This window comes from Leopardus geoffroyi, chromosome A2 (assembly GCF_018350155.1).
Source record: "Leopardus geoffroyi isolate Oge1 chromosome A2, O.geoffroyi_Oge1_pat1.0, whole genome shotgun sequence".
NCBI lineage: Eukaryota > Metazoa > Chordata > Mammalia > Carnivora > Felidae > Leopardus > Leopardus geoffroyi.
The window spans coordinates 46301903-46319332 of record NC_059331.1 but is presented as its reverse complement, the minus strand read 5'-3'; the positions used below and the strand labels follow the sequence as shown (position 1 = coordinate 46319332).

Here is a 17430-nt window from a genome sequence, read left to right as displayed (position 1 = left end):
CAAAAATATTAGACAAACAGGCAAGTCTGTTCATTCAATTTATATCCTTAAAAGATTGGGATCCATCTACTTCTTTATATCATAGCAGCACAACAAGTTCATTTTTGAGTTCAAACATTCTTTACAGACTTTTTCCAGTTGATCAGTGCTGTACTTACACATACAAGTATTTTTATTATCTTAAAAAAAGTTTTCTTAATGTTTATTTATTTTTGAGAGACAGAGCACAAATAGGGGAGGGGCAGAGAGAGAAGGAGACACAGAATCTGAAGCAGGCTCCAGGCTCTGAGCTGTCAGCACAGAGCCCAACCAGGGGCTCACACACACGAACCCTGAGATCATGACCTGAGCTGAAGTCGGTCACTCAACCAACTGAGCCACCCAGGCTCCCCTTTATTATCAATTTTTATATCAATACTTAAAAAACAGAATTGTATAAAATTTAAGTGAATTAGTTCTTATTATGACACCATTTTGCTACGTTATAAGCACATTGTTTAATTCTGTTGACTTTTTTTGAATAACAGGACTTTGTCATTGAAGGAGGTAGTGGGATGATTTATGTTTTCACTCAAACTCTTAATCTGATTAGCTATTCAAAAACATTTCCTGTCATTGGAGCTATGCCATCTGAACACACTTATACAAAATTAAAATTTCCAATTCCATATATTGATAATGTTGACAACTTAGGATATTATACGGTTCAGAACTAGTTGTGTTTATCAACAGTGAAGCTGGGAAAAAATTAAAACATAGTTAAAAAATAGTTATATTAACAATGAAAACTACTCAACTGGCTTTATGTGCTGTGTGAGTTGGTCTTCTATATCGTTAGCCAGTGCCTAGCTATGTTGGGCTATTCAGATACCTTGAAAAGTGGTATTTGAGCTACATTCTTTGCCTTAGATTCACCTGTATTTCCAAGCAAACGTTTTTGTCTGTAATCTTTTAGTGTTAGCAACTTGAATTGCTACCTAAAAAAGAGCTGAGAATTACTAATATTTATATGTGGGATATTGAGCACATGCTTCTGTTAGCTTTTTAACTCATTGCCCTTTCTTTAAAACAATTCTTTGGTTTTGAGCTTATTTAGTTATGATTTATATGTAAGATCCATTTAAGTTTGATTAGTCAGTACATCTCAAAAATAATCACACTGTTATGTTAGTACTTCACTCTGAATTATGGCTATACAACCAATGTCAATATACAAGGTACCAACCATATTCCTAAGAGAATTAGTACAAATTTTTTTGGTTCTCATTTATTAGGAATAGCTTCCATCATTATCATTTGATTTACTAGCACTGCTGCATTCAGAAAAATGAGTGTCTACTCTTGACAGAAGTTCAGTGAGGCTTATCTCAATATATGTAAATTAGAGTTAAAAATAAAATAATATTATTTTCCTAATTTAGCTTACTAAAGTATAAATTTAGAAAATAAGCTTGACCTAAAATCGCGATGATTGTAAAAATAATACATTTTTAAAATAAACAAATGCCTATATTTTATCAGATTTTCATTGACTTGTGGGTTACAGGTGATAAACTAACATAAAATATCATGTGTTTAAGCAATCTTTTGTGCTTAACTAGCATGCATTTTGGGCCCTATGCTGATCACTGCTTGAGTTCAACAGCATCCATACTTGTTTATACCCTGTTTATCAAAATGAGTTCACGGTCCTATGCTTGGATATTGTGTCAATGTCAAATTGCTAAAGAAGTTTCTTTTTAAAAAAATTTTTTTTAACATTTTAATTTATTTTAGAGAGAGAGAGAGAGAGACAGACTGTGAGCAAGGGAGGGACAGAGAGAGAGGGAGACACAGAATCCGAAGCAGGCTCCAGGCTCTGAGCTGTCAACACAGAGCCCCACACGGGGCTTGAACTCCCGAACTGCGAGATCATGACCTGGGTGGAAGTGGGACACTCAACCAACTGAGCCACCCACGTGCCCCACACATTGCTAAACACTTACTGTCAGATTCTATAGTTATCCTGTCAAGGACCATAACAGTCTGTGAATGAGTGCTGGCCTAGCAGATATTAATATGCCATAATAATAATAGCCAATGTATACCGAATTTGTATTGTATGCCAGGCTCTTTGGCAAGCAATTTACACATTTTATCATATTTAATATTCACTACAATCTAGTTAGATGTAGGTAGTGTAATCATCCTCAATTTACAGATAAAAAAATAAGGCTCAGACAAATTCATTAAATTTCTAAGGTCATAGTCTTCATTCACAGTTGGAGCTGGGATTTGAGCCTAGGCATGTGGACTTCAGGACCCGATTTTTCAATCACTAAATTCAAATGCCATAAAATACCATATATGAACTTACGAGGTGAGTTATAATGGAAAAAGCAAGGAAGTGGGTTCTATTCTTAGTTTTGTCATAACCTAGTTATGTGGCCTTTGACAAGTCACTTTATCTCTTTGTTTTTTTATCTGAATGTGATATGAGGAGAATAGAAGCATTGGTTTTATGGTCTTTAAACAGTGGTGGACTGAGGCTAGCTCATTTCAGCTCATAAGAATCTATTGTTAAACTTATAGGTATTTTTTTAGCTGGTTGATATCATCCTGGTAGCATGAAACTGACCGTCATGGGAGTATTTACAGCATGCAAATGGACTAATCAGGGCTTTCCCATGGTTCTTCAACATTACCAGTGTACTACTGCTTCCAGATGTCTTAGGCCTGATTCTGTGCTTTTCAACCTTCCTGGCCAAACAAGAAGAAAGTTTTTTTGTCCCTTAATCTCTAGCACCTGGCATAGTGGGTATGTAGTACATACTTGATGACGGTGATGATGATGATGATGATGATGATGATGATGATGATGATGATAGTGGTGATTAAGTCATCCCATCAGTATCTTAAATCTTTGGATGGGCCCTGCTTAAAGTTAATTGCCTGGAAATGATAGACCCTCAGGGGAAGCTCTACCTTTGTCACCAGTGATCTAGGTATTGGCCTGTTTTTTAATGGATATCCTCTACCGCAGCGTTTAGGTCTTTTTTTCCAATATAACTATACTTTCTCAGATTATTATGCTGAATCAGAAAGTATAACACAAAAATAGTACATATGAAGTCATTCTTATTTATGTTAGCTCTGTCCATCTTTTCTGGAGGTAAAGAATTTAAGTGCTCTTTACTTTTAGTTCAATTCAGGATTCTGCCCTGCTATTTTTCTTTACTAACCTGGATAGCATCCCTGCCTTTCCTGTACCCTACTTTTTTCCCTCCAGTTCCCTCTTTCTTAACCAACTGAGCCACCCAGGTGCTCTCCAGTTCCCTCTTTCTTATTAGGTCTGGATTACTCTATGTGCTTTACCTCATTCCATGCAGTTGTTTTCCCCTAATTAATCCTCATTTTCTTGCTCTTCCTTGGGTAGTCTTTCTTCCTGGATCTGAATAATTACAACTAGTTCTTAATTTAATGTTGAGCATACTGTTTTTACATAATTAAGATGTATATTGATGAGGTAATAGAAAGAACCCTCAACTTTTGGTAAAGGAGAACTGAGTAATTTGGTTTTGCTTTTGTTCTTTAACTACTTGAACTTTAGTTTTCTCATTTATTATATAATTCAGTTGGTTTCTATCATTGATTTCCAAACCTGCCTGTGCTTCAGTATCACTCAAGGAATTTGATAAAAATACAGATGGCCAGCCTTGCTTTAATTTAAAACTAGTGAGTCTCTTTTGGAGATGGGAGGCTGGGAATGGCTGGTGGGGGAGAGTTTTATTTTAATCCAGTTCTGCATGTCACTAGATTACATATCTAAGTGTTCCAGCCACTGGATTAGATTACCTCCAAGGTAATCTAATTCTGAAATTATTTGTGTGATATTTTACTTCATCTTTCTTTGTCTTTCATCTTCCCTATTTTCTATTAGAAAGTCTTGAAAGCTGAAAGTATGAACCCATTTAAAGCACTGGAGGATTACTGTTGTACCAATATTTATATAATTATTTTGTTAACGTTTACACAATGATTCAGTTTAATTCAATGGCTAACAATAAAATGCACAGCATTGCAATTAATCCTAGAAAATAAAACTACTAATGAGAGACATACATTACCACCCAATGGCCTATGAAACCATATTTGGTAACTAAGAAAACAAAAAGAAATACCTTGTTTCCAAGAACCACATGAGATGTATGGTATAGCATAGTATTATTGGTTCTTGGAATCAATATCTTACAGTCCTAGATTGAGAGGCTTAGAAAGAACCTAGAAATCACCTGCTTTTTACAAATGAAAAAATGAGGAGACTCTCAAGAGTTTGAGACCTCCAAACAGTGAGTGGCAGAACTGGAGTTATAAACTATTTCACAGACAGAATTTCTTCTTTTATTTTCCTCTTATAATGAAAACAAATAGGACTATTTCTATAATAAAGTATTGGTGAAAGTTTCTACTGATTTTTAATTATGGTCTAAAGTTCTCATTTCTCATTGTAAAAGACATAGTTGTGTATTTTTTTCATGTAATAATAGTATTAAGGGAGATCAGTTAAACATTTATTGTTTGGTGAGTCACAAAATATCTTTTCAGGCCATTTGTTCATTTAAATTAACTTACACATTCACGGGGTGCTGTCATATGGCTTCAGTTTTAGGAAATGCAGTAAATAGTATTTTCTGCCCATTCCTGCAGCAGTTAAGCTTAAGCATCCTTGTCTCTTGTATAAGATCCTTTCAGATCTCTTGTCAGAGAATGGTGTTTGGTCTGGTCTCTAAATTCCCCCAAGGGACTTGGGATCTGAGAAAAATTAGCACCCGTGCTTGAACCCATGAACTCGGACAGATCAGAGTTCACATACTTTGCTTGTCATGTATTAGATAACCAGAACCACAGTAAGGTGAAAGTGATTTGGGAAATTAGCCTCCTGGGAGATGTTTTCAGGGTACACATTCTGTTAGGACACTATGAGATGAGCTGAAACTAGCCAATATGATTTTTTCCTTTCTTGTTCTGAAGATGCTGCTTCTGCTACTTCTGACCCTTGTGGCATAGTTGGCTGGGTGACATTTGCTGATTTAAGCAATAGAGCTCTTATACAGGGAATAGTGTTGGTTGCATGCCCAACCAACAGTTTGCTTTTCTCTTCTTCCTAAGATAATTCTGATTTTGTCCAAATATCCACCCCTCCTCTCAGAGCTATGTGCTTTAGGGGAAGCTGGCCTCATGTGTAGTATAGTAGGTAGATCCTGATTAATGTGAGCCAGTCATGAAGATTTTATTTTATTTTTTAAGTTTATTTATTTATTTTGAGAGCATGAGTGCATGTGAGTTGGGGAGTGGCAGAGAGGAGAGAGAATCCCAAGCAGTCTCCATGCTGAATGTGGAGCCTGATGTGGGGTTTGCTCCCACGATCCTGGGACCATGACCTGAGTCTAAATCAAGAGTCAGACATTCAACTGACAGAGCCACCCAGGCGCCCTGGGTCATGATGTTTTTACTTATTTACTTTTTTACATTTATTTATTTTTGAGAGACAGAGAGAGACAGAGCACGAGTAGAAGAGGGGCAGAGAGAGAACGAGACACAGAATCCGAAGCAGGCTCCAGGCTCTGAGCTGTCAGCACAGAGCCCAATGTGAGGCTCGAACTCACAAACCATGAGATCATGACCTGAGCTGAAATTGGATGCTTCCCCGACTGAGCCACCCAGGCGCCCCGGTCATAATGGTTTTAAATGAATCACCTGTCAGTGGTTGGTTTAGGGATGCAATATGGTTTGTTCTGGCCAGTAAGGTGTGAGGGAAGCACTGCTGGGGTAGAAGTGGCAGGTACTGGGAAGAGTTTTTTGTTGTTGTTTTTGTGGAGGATATACCAGAAAAGACCATCCTTCTTCTGCTTCTTGACATTATACTGTTGTATGTTTTATTTGGAACTATCTTTTATTTTACCACCAGCCTAAGGATAAAGCCAACACAGATGAGGGGAAAAGCATGATAATCACAGGGATGTGGAGCTGGAACCCTGATGGTACAAATTCTGAATCGTTCTACTTCTGAACTGCCCTGTATAGGAAACAATACATTGTTTCAACACATTGAAACAATCTGTATTTGCAGCTGAAGTCATTCTCATGGTGATACTTCTGCTGCATCTATTATGCTAGCATGGTCACAGGCTCTTTTTCCAAATGCTTACATCACAGACTAGACTCTAATGAAATGAATATGCAGTGCAGAGAATAATTTTCAAAGACTCATAAAGCCAAACCCACTCTAAGGTCTCTTCCCAGGTTCGGTAGACACAGATGCAGCACAGGACAAGTGTGATGCCTCCTGCAGAGATTCCCACCAGGTTGATCAGGGGTTTATTGGGCCTGCATCACATTTGAACTTGTTCCTCTTTTCAGTCCTGCCTCTTCATCCTTCCTTTCACTGGCAGAGTTCCCTAAGAAACGCCTCACACCCCAAACACCATCTTGGCATCTGCTTCTAGAGAATCCACCTGAGACTCCAGGCCAGCTTCCTGTGTAACTGCTGTCCTGTCTCTGTGTGACCAGGGACAGCTCATGTCCCAAGATCTTCTGAACTTTGGTGTCCTAGGCAAATTGACCATGCAGAAGCTTTTTTTTTTTTTTTTTTTAATTTAATTTTTCAGAGATTGATTCCAAGCACAGGAAAGACTTCTTTGCAGCTTCCCAGGATATTTTACAGTAGGGTATTCAGTTTTTGCTCCCCCCCCCCCCCCCCCCCCGCCAAGGGAACTGCCATCCCTATTCATAGGGGCAGGGTTTCACTGTATAACTCCAAAAAGACAACTACAAAAGAGTGTGATATTTGTGTGTTGTCAGGTTTATATAGTGTTATCCATAGTTGTTTTATTTGCCATGTTGGGTTACCTTGGGTGAGTTGCTTAATCCTCTGAGCCTCAGCTTTCTCATTCAGTAAATAAAAATAATTATTCCCATCACAATGTAGTTAAAATAAATGATATATGAAGAATGCCTAGGAGAGTGTTGAATATAGTATGTTCTCAGTTGAGGCTAGATTCTTTTTTCTTATTTCTTAAAATTCTGACTCCTGACTAACCCCATATGAATTCTGTATCTTAATGAAATAAAATTACAGTGAACATCAAGGTTGATCATGAAGGAAGAAATAAGTCTAACATAGTACTATTAAGTATATATGTACACTTATATATAAATATATATTTTATATATAAGTGTACTTATATATATTAAGTGTACATACTTATGTGTAAATATATATTATTAAGCAATAATATTGAAGGTTAATAATTATTAAATAATAATACTGTTAAGTAATAATTTTAATGTTATAATGATTATACTTAATTATAATTATTATGAATTATATATATATATACACCCCCCCCCCCACACGCATATATACATACACACACTTATATGTAGAAGTGAGGAAGAGGCATCCTCTTTGTCAGTCTGGGTGAAGTTGGAAATTTTAGAGGTACATTGGTATGTATCAGAGTTGTTTGTTACTTTTTTTTTTTTTTAAGTTTATTTATTTTTGAGAGAGAGACAGACAGAAAGAGACACAGCATGAGTGGAAGGGGCAGAGGGAGAGAGGGAGACCCAGAATCTGAAGCAGACTCCTCCATCCAGGCTCCAAGCTGTCAGCACAGAGCCCAACACGGGGCTTGAACCCACCAACCATGAGATCATGACTTGAGCCGAAGTCGGACGCCCAACCAACTGAGTCACCCAGGCGCCTCTGTGTTTTTTTCTTTTTCTTTTTGTTTTTTTTTTTTAAATATGATCTATAGGCTAGTCTTCTATAGCTACCTTAGGGAAGTATGAGCCCTAGTCTATGCTGATCCTTACCCAAAATGAATTCAAATATTCACTAACATTAATGTTCAAGGTCTTGCTGATATGACATATTCTGAGATGTAAACTAGGCTGTTATTTTAACCCTATGGTCTCAAGTTTGGAGAAAAAAACCCATTTATCAGGTCACACCACCTAGTGTATGATGAATGATGCCTCCCTTCCTGCCTGCCTGTCTGCCTTTCTTCTTTCCACTTCCTTGAGTATAATCTACTTGCTATAAAATATACTCTTTAATTTTACATTTCAAAGATTTTTAGTGAATTCACATAGTATTGTCACCACCACAGTCCAACTTTAGAACATTTCCATTGCTTCCAAAATACTGCTCATGCCCATTTTCAGTCATTTCACATTTCCACCTCCAACTTCAGGTAGTCCTTGTTCTATTTTCTCACTATAGATTTGCCTTTTCTAGACATTTCATTTAAAGGGAATCAGAAATATGTAGTATTTTGCTTTTTTCTACTTTCACTTAGCATAATGTTTTTGAGGTTCATCCATGTTGTAGCATATATGTATCAGTACTTTGTTCCTTTTTATTGCTGAGTATTATTCCATTTTTTGCATATAACACATTATGTTTATCCATTTAGCATTGAATTGTTGTTTTAATTTTTTTCTATTAGGAATAATGCTGTTATGAGCTTTTTCTGTATAAATCTTCGTGTGGACATATATTTTCATTTCTCTTTGACCTAGGAGTGGAATTACTGGGTCACATGGTAAATTTATATTTATTTTTTAAAACATTTTTAAGTGTTTGTTTATTTATTGAGAGAGCACACACATGCATTGGGGAGGGGCAGAGAGAGAGGGAGAGAGAATCCCAAGCAGGTTCTGTGCTCTCAGCGCAGAGCCTAACAAAGGGCTCAATCTCATGAACTGTGAGATCATGACCTGAGCCGAAATCAAGAGTGGGATGTTCAACCAACTGAACCACCCAGGTGCCCCGCCCCTATATTTACTTTTAAAAGGAAATACCAGTTTACTTTCCAAAGTGGCTATTACCATTTCCTGTATTCATTACCTTTTATTTTTGTAATTATTGTAAGATTAGTTGTATGGTGTTTATTAAGAAACAGAAAGTTATTAATGACAGTATATAGCAGACACTATGATGTGACACCTCTGATTCTCCTTCAGGACTGAAGGGTCTTCTATTGCTCCAGCTTCCAGAAGTGCTAATTGACAGTCCTCAGGTGTCAGCCCTCCCCAGAAATTGTCCCTGGCTAAAGAGTCACCTTGCCCATGGTCAGAGCTGCTTCCAAGGTAAGTCAGTATCCCATAAGTGGTTGAAATGTGGCTTATGAAGTACATGAGCCTTGGGTCTTCTTGCCCCAACTCAGGTCAGCTCCAAAGGCCCTCTAGCTTCAGAACTTTGGGGTCATTTTCGGCCCTTGTTGGAACTGCATTACAGCCCAGCTTCTGCCTTCCTCCTTTTCTCCGCAAGTATTGAGTCCCTACTAAACTTTCTGCATGTTACTCTTTCTCTAATTTGGTTCTTGGAAGAGGCTAGCCTTGAAACTAACAAATTCTTACTTTTTAAATATTACAGATTACATTGACACTTGTCTTATTAAGTAGATCCCCCTACTGGCAATAATCAGACTGTTTTCTTGAAGCTTGATGCCAGATTCCAATCCCTGCAAAGAAATCAGCTTCTGTTATTTTAATCTACCAAGAGAGGGCAGTGAGATGCTAGTTAAACTAGCAAACATGTGGTAAGAAAAAGGAGAATTTAATTATTTCTGAAATTTCCAGCACTTTGTTCTCGAAAATAATTATTTTTGTTGGATGTTCCTATATCATCCAGAGATCTGCAGAATATGTAGGAATAAACTTCATTTAGTATACTCTAAAAAACAGCAGAATTCCAAGGAATTCCTTTTTTAAGGACACTTGTCAGCATAGGCTATGCTTTTAATTTTTAATTAATTAGTATTTCCATTGATAGTATAGAAACATTTGAATAAAGTGGATTTTTAAAAGTTAATCAAGAAGACTTAATGGGCACCTGGGCAGCTCAGTCGGCTGGGCTTCCAGCTTCGGCTCAGGTCATGATCTCATGGTTCATGAGTTTCAAGCCCTGTGCCAGGCTGTGTGCTAACAGCTCAGAGCCTGGAGCCTACTTTGAATGCTGTCTCCCTCTCTCTTTGCTCCTCCCTTGCTCACACTCTGTTTCTGTCTCTCTCTCTTAAAAATAAATAAGCAATAAAAAAAAAAGACTTACAATATCAGAGAATGTTAGACTCCCAAGTTTATCTAGTTCAACCTCCTTATTTTATAGGTAAGGATACATGACTCAGAAGACTTGGAATGCTTGATTCATGAACACCAGGAAGAACAAGGCCTAAAATTTGGTCAAAAAAAAATTTTTTTTTTTAAGTTAAACCTTGCTCTCCTTTTTGTATTACAGGACTTTGGTTATTTCCATTGTTTCATGGAGCTAAAAATTTTAATTCATTTAAAAAAACACTACAGATAACTCATGAATGTGATTGGTAATAGGTATTAGCATTGGCAAATCAGGCTAACAATGGTCTTTTCAGTTACTGAGTTGGCATATTCCAGGATTTGTTTTCCTCTGCATTTCCAGTCATTCTTAATACTACTGTTTTTGATGTGTGTGACTGTTCATATTTAAAATCATTTTCTATTTCTAAGTCAGATCTAGTTGACCAATTTCCATCTTTCATGACCTTGTTTTATTTTGTGGTGTCCAAAACTCTTCTGGGTGAAATGCTACAGTTTAAGAATATAAAACCCTCTAGGGAAGTTCTTAACATGATGAAAATCAAATAACTACTCCCTTTATCTTTGTTAATATCAATATTAAATTATCTAACATCTTTGCTTGGCAAAACCAGGAAGTACTCTGCTACCAGACCCGATTAAGTTTTAATTCCAGTTATATTTAGGGAGTATCCCACATGCTGGTTGTCCTTTGTTCAAATCCGAGGCAAAGTTCAGTGCCATTTATTTTTTGATGACCTTCTTGCCACAAATTAAAATTCCCCTTACACTCAATTCCTTTTGTCTCTGTAAATATGTACCCTTGTGGCAGAATCCTAAAGAATTAGGAGGTGTAATTATACATGCATTGCTTATTAGGTGATTTAAGTTTTCTATCTCTTTATCAGTGTGCTTTGAATTTAAGTGGTGTGTGTGTGTGTGAGAGAGTGTGTGGGGAGGAGGAAGGGAGTAAGGTGAGGGATGGGAGAGGAAAGAAAAGAGAAGAGAAAGATATTTTCTCTGTTGGTCTTCCTGTTTGTTTTCTTCTAGATTCAGACCGGAGGCCACTTAATCACCTGAAGAGTCAGTCATGCTTCAACAGTGCTTTTGGTACTGAGGTTTCTTTTTAAGGAACCCAAAGCCATTGACTTAGTATCAGTTTAGCATCTCTTTATCTTTCCTAATGGTCCATCTCTGACCATAGGTTCTCATTTGTTCCCCCTGAGCCTTGGGTAAATCATCTAACTTATCTGAGCCTTGGTTTCCTTATATATAAAATGTGGTTAAGAATACCTAACTCATAGCATTGATGTGAGGATTAAATGAGATGGTAGATCTAAAATGCTTAGCACATAACACTCACTCAATATATAATTATCAACTCTTCACCTTCAAAATTTTCCTCTTTGAGATTGCCAGTTACACGGAGTATAGATAACCAAGAGCAGCTTTTATTATACACCCTACATTTCCTACTACATCATGCAAAGAATGGAAATCTAACAGGGCCAAATCCTCAAACAGAAGGGATGCATCTCTGGTGGAATTAATTAGTCAAATTAATTAGTCAAATGGAAGGATCTCATGGAGTGTTTGTTAGCTTCTTCATGACTTCCAACATTATTCCACATAAGGAATTTACCTGTTTTGTGTTTGGCCATGACTGCTGGGCTTTGGGAAACTTGAATTTTTGATTATCAGGATGACTACTTTACCCATTCATTCTTCCTTTCCTTTATGGACTTTATTAAGGCTCTCTTTCCTGTTAGTGCTGCCCTATCTTGTGCATATATACCAAATAATTTGAAAATGGCACTTTTGTTGAAATTGCCTTATATTTGCATATATTTACTAAAAATCCTTTAATTATAATTTATGAGTAAACTAAATTAAAATTATATTTCTGCTTTTAAGGTTTGGAAATTTGGAATGCCATAGTTCCAATGCATTGGTTTATATACTTTGGTAAATGTGTATTGCTAAAAATGAACTAATTAAGCACTCACATTTCTGAAATGTGATTCTATAGTTCTTTGCTTCTTTAAAAAATCATATTTTAATATTTAAAAATAAATTGGGAAGATACAGAATATCTGTCTTATTATTTGTGGGGGCTAGTTAGGTAAGCTTGGGGGCAATTAACAGAGATACTGCTGTGAGAATTTAGATAGTATTATTTGTGAAAAAGTGTATTGTAAGCTATAGAGTATTATTTATTATGAGGAATCATAATCATTATTGCCAAAAGAAAAATGGGCAAACCACACTTGGGGTCACTTATAAATGACTAAAGGAATTTTAAAGGAAGAGTATTGTGTTCCACGAGTTTTATGGTGTTTGGATTCAAGGTTTGACAAGATGATCTTTATGGTAATCAACCTTGAGATTCTCTGAAAACACAAGCAATAATTCAAAAATAACAAAAATATTAACACAACCATGGCTCTCCCTGTTCTTACCATATACAGAGGGCACAGTTTTGTCCTATATGTTAACTGATGAGAGCTGGATTCAGATTTGTTAGAAATTGCTCCTGTAATGACATCTGATATTGGTTAAGCATCACTTTTATACTCTGAGTCAGGGCTGTCTTTCCCTGACATTTACAATGAGCCTACTTTCTCCAATGATGTACTTTATAATACTATCTGTTTTATCATTTAAACTAATAAGCTTTATGGAAAACCTAAATGGGATGTTATTTCTCTAAAAAAAAAAAAGCGCTTTAAAGAGTCAAAGACAGCCAAGTTAGACGTTTAGAAGTCATATCTATAGAAAAGTAAAGTGTGTGCCTTTCCCTGCTGTTTTTCCATAAAAAAGGATTCTGATGCTGTAGATCACAGAAACATTTATGACTCAGAGAATTATTGTCATCCCAAACTCCCCTTTCCTGTGTTTGTTAGTGTGGTGATGCTTGATGGTAAGAAAGGGACTGGCATTTTGAAGAGGTATAACACCAATGCAGTGGCTTGTGGTGGCTCTTTTATTAAAAGTCCTTGTATTCCTTTCCAGAGACTCCCTAATTAGCTCAGGCTCTGGCCCAGAGGACTGCATGGCTGTATTTAACCACCTGGGAAGTGGCTCTGGAAAGATGCTGGCTCAGCGTAAGCAACTGGGTTGTATCCTGGCTGCCTTTTGGGTGAGAGTTTTATTTTTAACTCGCCTCTCTTTCAGATGATTGCTGAAGTCTGATTGTAGTGAGGAGAGCTCCCTTTCATTTTTAGACATTTTTCCCCCTATTTAGTGGAGTTCATAACTCTTTTCTTGTATTTTGCCACTAGGAGAAGGGAATAAAATGTTAGACTTACCTAGAAAATGTTATATACATAATACTAAAGATTTGCTATATATTTTTCCTCTCTGGAGATTTTGGAGGAACAACTCTCTATTCTTTTCTTTTGGTCTCCTATCATGCAGTGAATTAACAAATAAAATAAAGTAAAATAAAATAAGCAGTTCATTTGCAATCTTCAGTATGGTAAAGTGACACTGTAGAAAATGGCACAGCCTTGCCTACTTATAGTGCTTACTGTAATATAAAGCAGACTGAAATGAAGATCACAGAGGAGTATTCATAGTGTCCTTTGAGAGCTCAGAGTACTTAAAAGGGGATCAGGGAGTGCTCCCTAGAAAATGTGGTATTTATGTAGGGCTTTAAAGATGAAAAGACTTTATAGGCCAAGAGGAGGCTGGGGGCATTTCCTAGTCAGTGAACTGAGTGGAAAAAGACAGGAGTCTTAAGAATGCTTGATGGGTTGCTGGAGTAGAAACAGACCATTATTAATGAGTGTCGGGTACATGGTTGTGTGTACTAGGAGACAAAACTAAAGAGATATGTTGGAGCAGAAGCCAGGAGGGTCTTAGGCTGGGGAATCTAGATCTCTTCCCACAGAATTTGGAACCAGTTGAATTATTTTTTTCTTTAAAAAACATCACAGACCTTTTCCTTGAATTATTTTGGAGTCATGTGTTTTTTTTTTTTAATTTTTAAATTATTATTATTATTATTATTATTATTATTATTATTAAAGAGAGAGAGAGAATGTGTGAGCAGGAGAGGGGCAGAGGGAGAGATATAAAAAATTGTAAGCAGGCTCCATGCTCAGCTGGAGCCCAGTGTAGAGCTCGATCCCATGACCCTGGGATCATGACCTGAGCCAAAGTTATAGGCTCAGAGTTAGAGGCTTAACTGACTGAGCTATCCAAGGGTCTCAGAGTCATGCTCTTGTTTTCAGAGAAACACATTTTGGTGAAACAGAAATCATTTGGAAAATAAGTTCATGATGCCATTTGTCTTATTTAATCATTTAAACCTGATCAAATGAGATAATATACAAGGAGACACTTTGAAAAGGATAATATCTATTACAAATTGGAGATTCTTCTATTCTGAAGGAAAGCCTTGACCTTTATATTATCATATCTACATTTATTTAAAACTTAGCAATGCCTTTCTTTCCTTTTATTCCATGCCTTCCACCTTCAATTAAATGATAAAGACAATATAATAACATTATGGAAAGTTTAGAAACAGAGAGGAAAACATACCCATGAGTCCTTTCCTCTCATAAAACTACTGCTATCACTCTCGCCAGGAATTAGGGCAAAGTTGGACTTGTGTGGTTTTGCCAGCCTGGCATTCATTGTTTTTTTTTTTTTTTTTTGTTTTGTTTTTTGTTTTTTTTGTTTTTTTTTTTTTCCTTATGTAGCACTCTGATTTTCCCTGGAGAAACAAACTACTCTTGGGCCATGGGGTTAGTATAGAACTGACTTATGCTACATCTTGAAGGATCCTGACTAGCCAACTCAACAGTTGCATTATCCTGCCTATTATGTTTGGCTTAGAGATGGGCAGGTATTCATGCCGGGTCAGCCATTCAGAACCACAGATTCAATTCTGTGACTTTTGCTAGAACTTTTAGAAAAGAAGCATTTCTACTGGGGTTGCTGAGAAAATAGACTATAAGCCTAATGCTGCTGGTAGCCATTTTGCTATCACTTAGGTAAGAATGAAGCCAACTGGCAGAAAAAGCAGAACCAAGAGCCAGAGAGAGATTACCAATGATCTTGACTAAGTACCAGCCATGCTAGAAATTGGCATTATACTCTGGATTTTCTTTTAGTTATGTCTGCCCAGATAGATAGATAGATAAAGAATAGATAGATAAGAATAGATAGATAAAAATAGATAAGTAAGAATGGATAGGTAAGAGTAGATAGATAAGAATAGATAATAAGAATAGATAGATAATAAGGATAGATAGATAGGTAAGGATAGATAGATAGATAGATAATTTCCTTTGGCTATTTTGAACTGTGTTTCTGTTACTGATGAATGCAATTAAAGAAATACTGTAGGTGTTAGGGTTCAAACTCAAAGGAAGAAGCCTGTTCATGGGAACTGAAAAGGTTTGGGAAGTCATAATGTTAGAGATGGCATTTTTAATGAACTTTGAATTCATTTGAATTTGGATTGGGCTCAGCTCTCTCCTTCATGCTCTGGGGGTTCTGCTGAGCAGTGTGCTTCAGCCTACCTGGCCAAGGAAGGGGCATTTCTAGGTACCCTTGAGGTCAGCTTTTAGAAAAGGTGGGCAGCCACCCCACCTTTCAACTGTATGCCTGGGATGAGACAAGGCACAGACATGCTTTTGGTTATAACAGCTCTGAGTGTACAGAGAGAGGATTGGAGATGTGGTCAATTTTGGCCATTTTGAGAAAAAGAGGTGCAGATCATGTCATATGCGTGGTTTTCTCCCTTTTGTTCTTATCCCGAATATTTTTCCTGATCGAATCTGCCTAAAATGAACATCAAGGACAGCCTTATTTGTGGACTTATTGTGTACTTTTAGGACCAAAGAGCAGAAGCATCTCCTGTCCTTTCCACCTGTCTCTCTGTATTAGTGCTCAGGTGCCAGCACCACAGACACTAATTGTGGGGCCTTTGGGAGAAGTGTATATGTGGCACCAAGGTGGTTCTTCTACTACACACTGGAAGGGGGAACAGACGTGAAAGTGGACAGATTTTCCAAGCAAGCTTGAGCTCTGATGTCCTTCACGCTGCTGACTCTGGCATTGCTCTTGCTGTTGAGCTGTGATTGCAATCATGATCTCGGCAGGCATATCACAGCTTTAGTTATATTGCAGATGGTTGACACCTAAGCCAACAGAAAATGTGCATAATCCTGGGCTAACAGATCCTTACAAATCCTTCACAGACAGCAGGACGTGCAATCCATGCCCAGCCTGTTTAAATTTCTGCAAATTCCAAACTGGTTAGACAGCTAAGGATTAGAGGCAGGCATTTTAAGTAATAATAAAAAGGTAGACTGATTATATATTGTAACAGCTTTGCATTTTTAATCTTAATACATCTCTTTCTTCCCTCTACTTATTTGTCCTCTTATCTAGCTGTGAATCCCAAACCAAATGTTACTACTCTAGTAAGTCCTAGTTAGAGTGTTTCTCTTTCCCTCTCCCCAGCTCCTTCTGTCTCTCTCTCTCCCTCTCTCCCTCCCTCTCTCCCTCCCTCCCTTCCTCCCTCCCTCCTCTCTCCCCATCCATTCCTCCATTTTTTGCAAGTTAATAGCTCTTCCCTTATGAGAAAATCACATAAAGGCAAACACAAAAGCAATCAACATGGGCTGGTAAAGTGGGAATATCACTGGCCCGGGAATGTTGAAACGTATTTTTCTCCTGGCTTTGTCTGTGGACCCTAGTGTTCCAATCTGTAAAATGTCAAACTAGGATCACTGTATTAGTTTCCTTTTGCTGCCATAATAAATGATCAAAAACTTAGTGGCTTAAACAATATAAATGTATTACCTCACAGTTTTGTAGGTCAGGAGCCCAATATGAATCTCACTGGGCTAAAATCAAGCTGTCAGCAGGGATGTTACTAGTTTTTTGTTCTTGTTTTTTCTCCTATAGGCTCCAGGGAAGAATCTGTTACCTTGCCTTTCTAGCGGCCACTGTGTTCCTTGGCTTATGACTCCTTTCTTCCATCTTCAGAGTCAGCAATGGCAGATCAAGTCCTCATATCATATCTTTCTGATCTACTCTTCTGCCTTACTCATATATTTTAAAGAACTGGTCTGATTAGGTTGGATCATCCAGGTTGATGATCCAGGATAATCCCCCCCTCTCAGGGTCCTTAACCTTAATCATAGCTGCAAAGTCCCTTTCGTTGTGCAAGGTAACATATTCACAGGTTGTGGGGATTAGGGTATGGACATCTTTGACGGGTGGTGTGTTATTCATCTGCCTTCTGAAAGTCCCTTTCAATATTGTATGGAAGCTTACTTTTTTTCCAGTAGTGTTTCGTAAATCAAGAATATG

General features: G+C 37.3%; 1 long non-coding RNA gene across 1 annotated transcript in view; it reads left to right on the top strand.

Moving 5' to 3' along the window:
* The window catches only part of LOC123605912, a 57164-nt gene extending 43762 nt beyond the window's left edge, over positions 1-13402 (top strand). The window contains exons 3-4 of the long non-coding RNA XR_006715991.1: positions 9007-9132; positions 13108-13402. This is a non-coding gene — a long non-coding RNA (uncharacterized LOC123605912). The remainder of the gene's footprint in view (positions 1-9006; positions 9133-13107) is intronic.
* The last annotated feature ends 4028 nt before the right edge of the window (positions 13403-17430 follow it).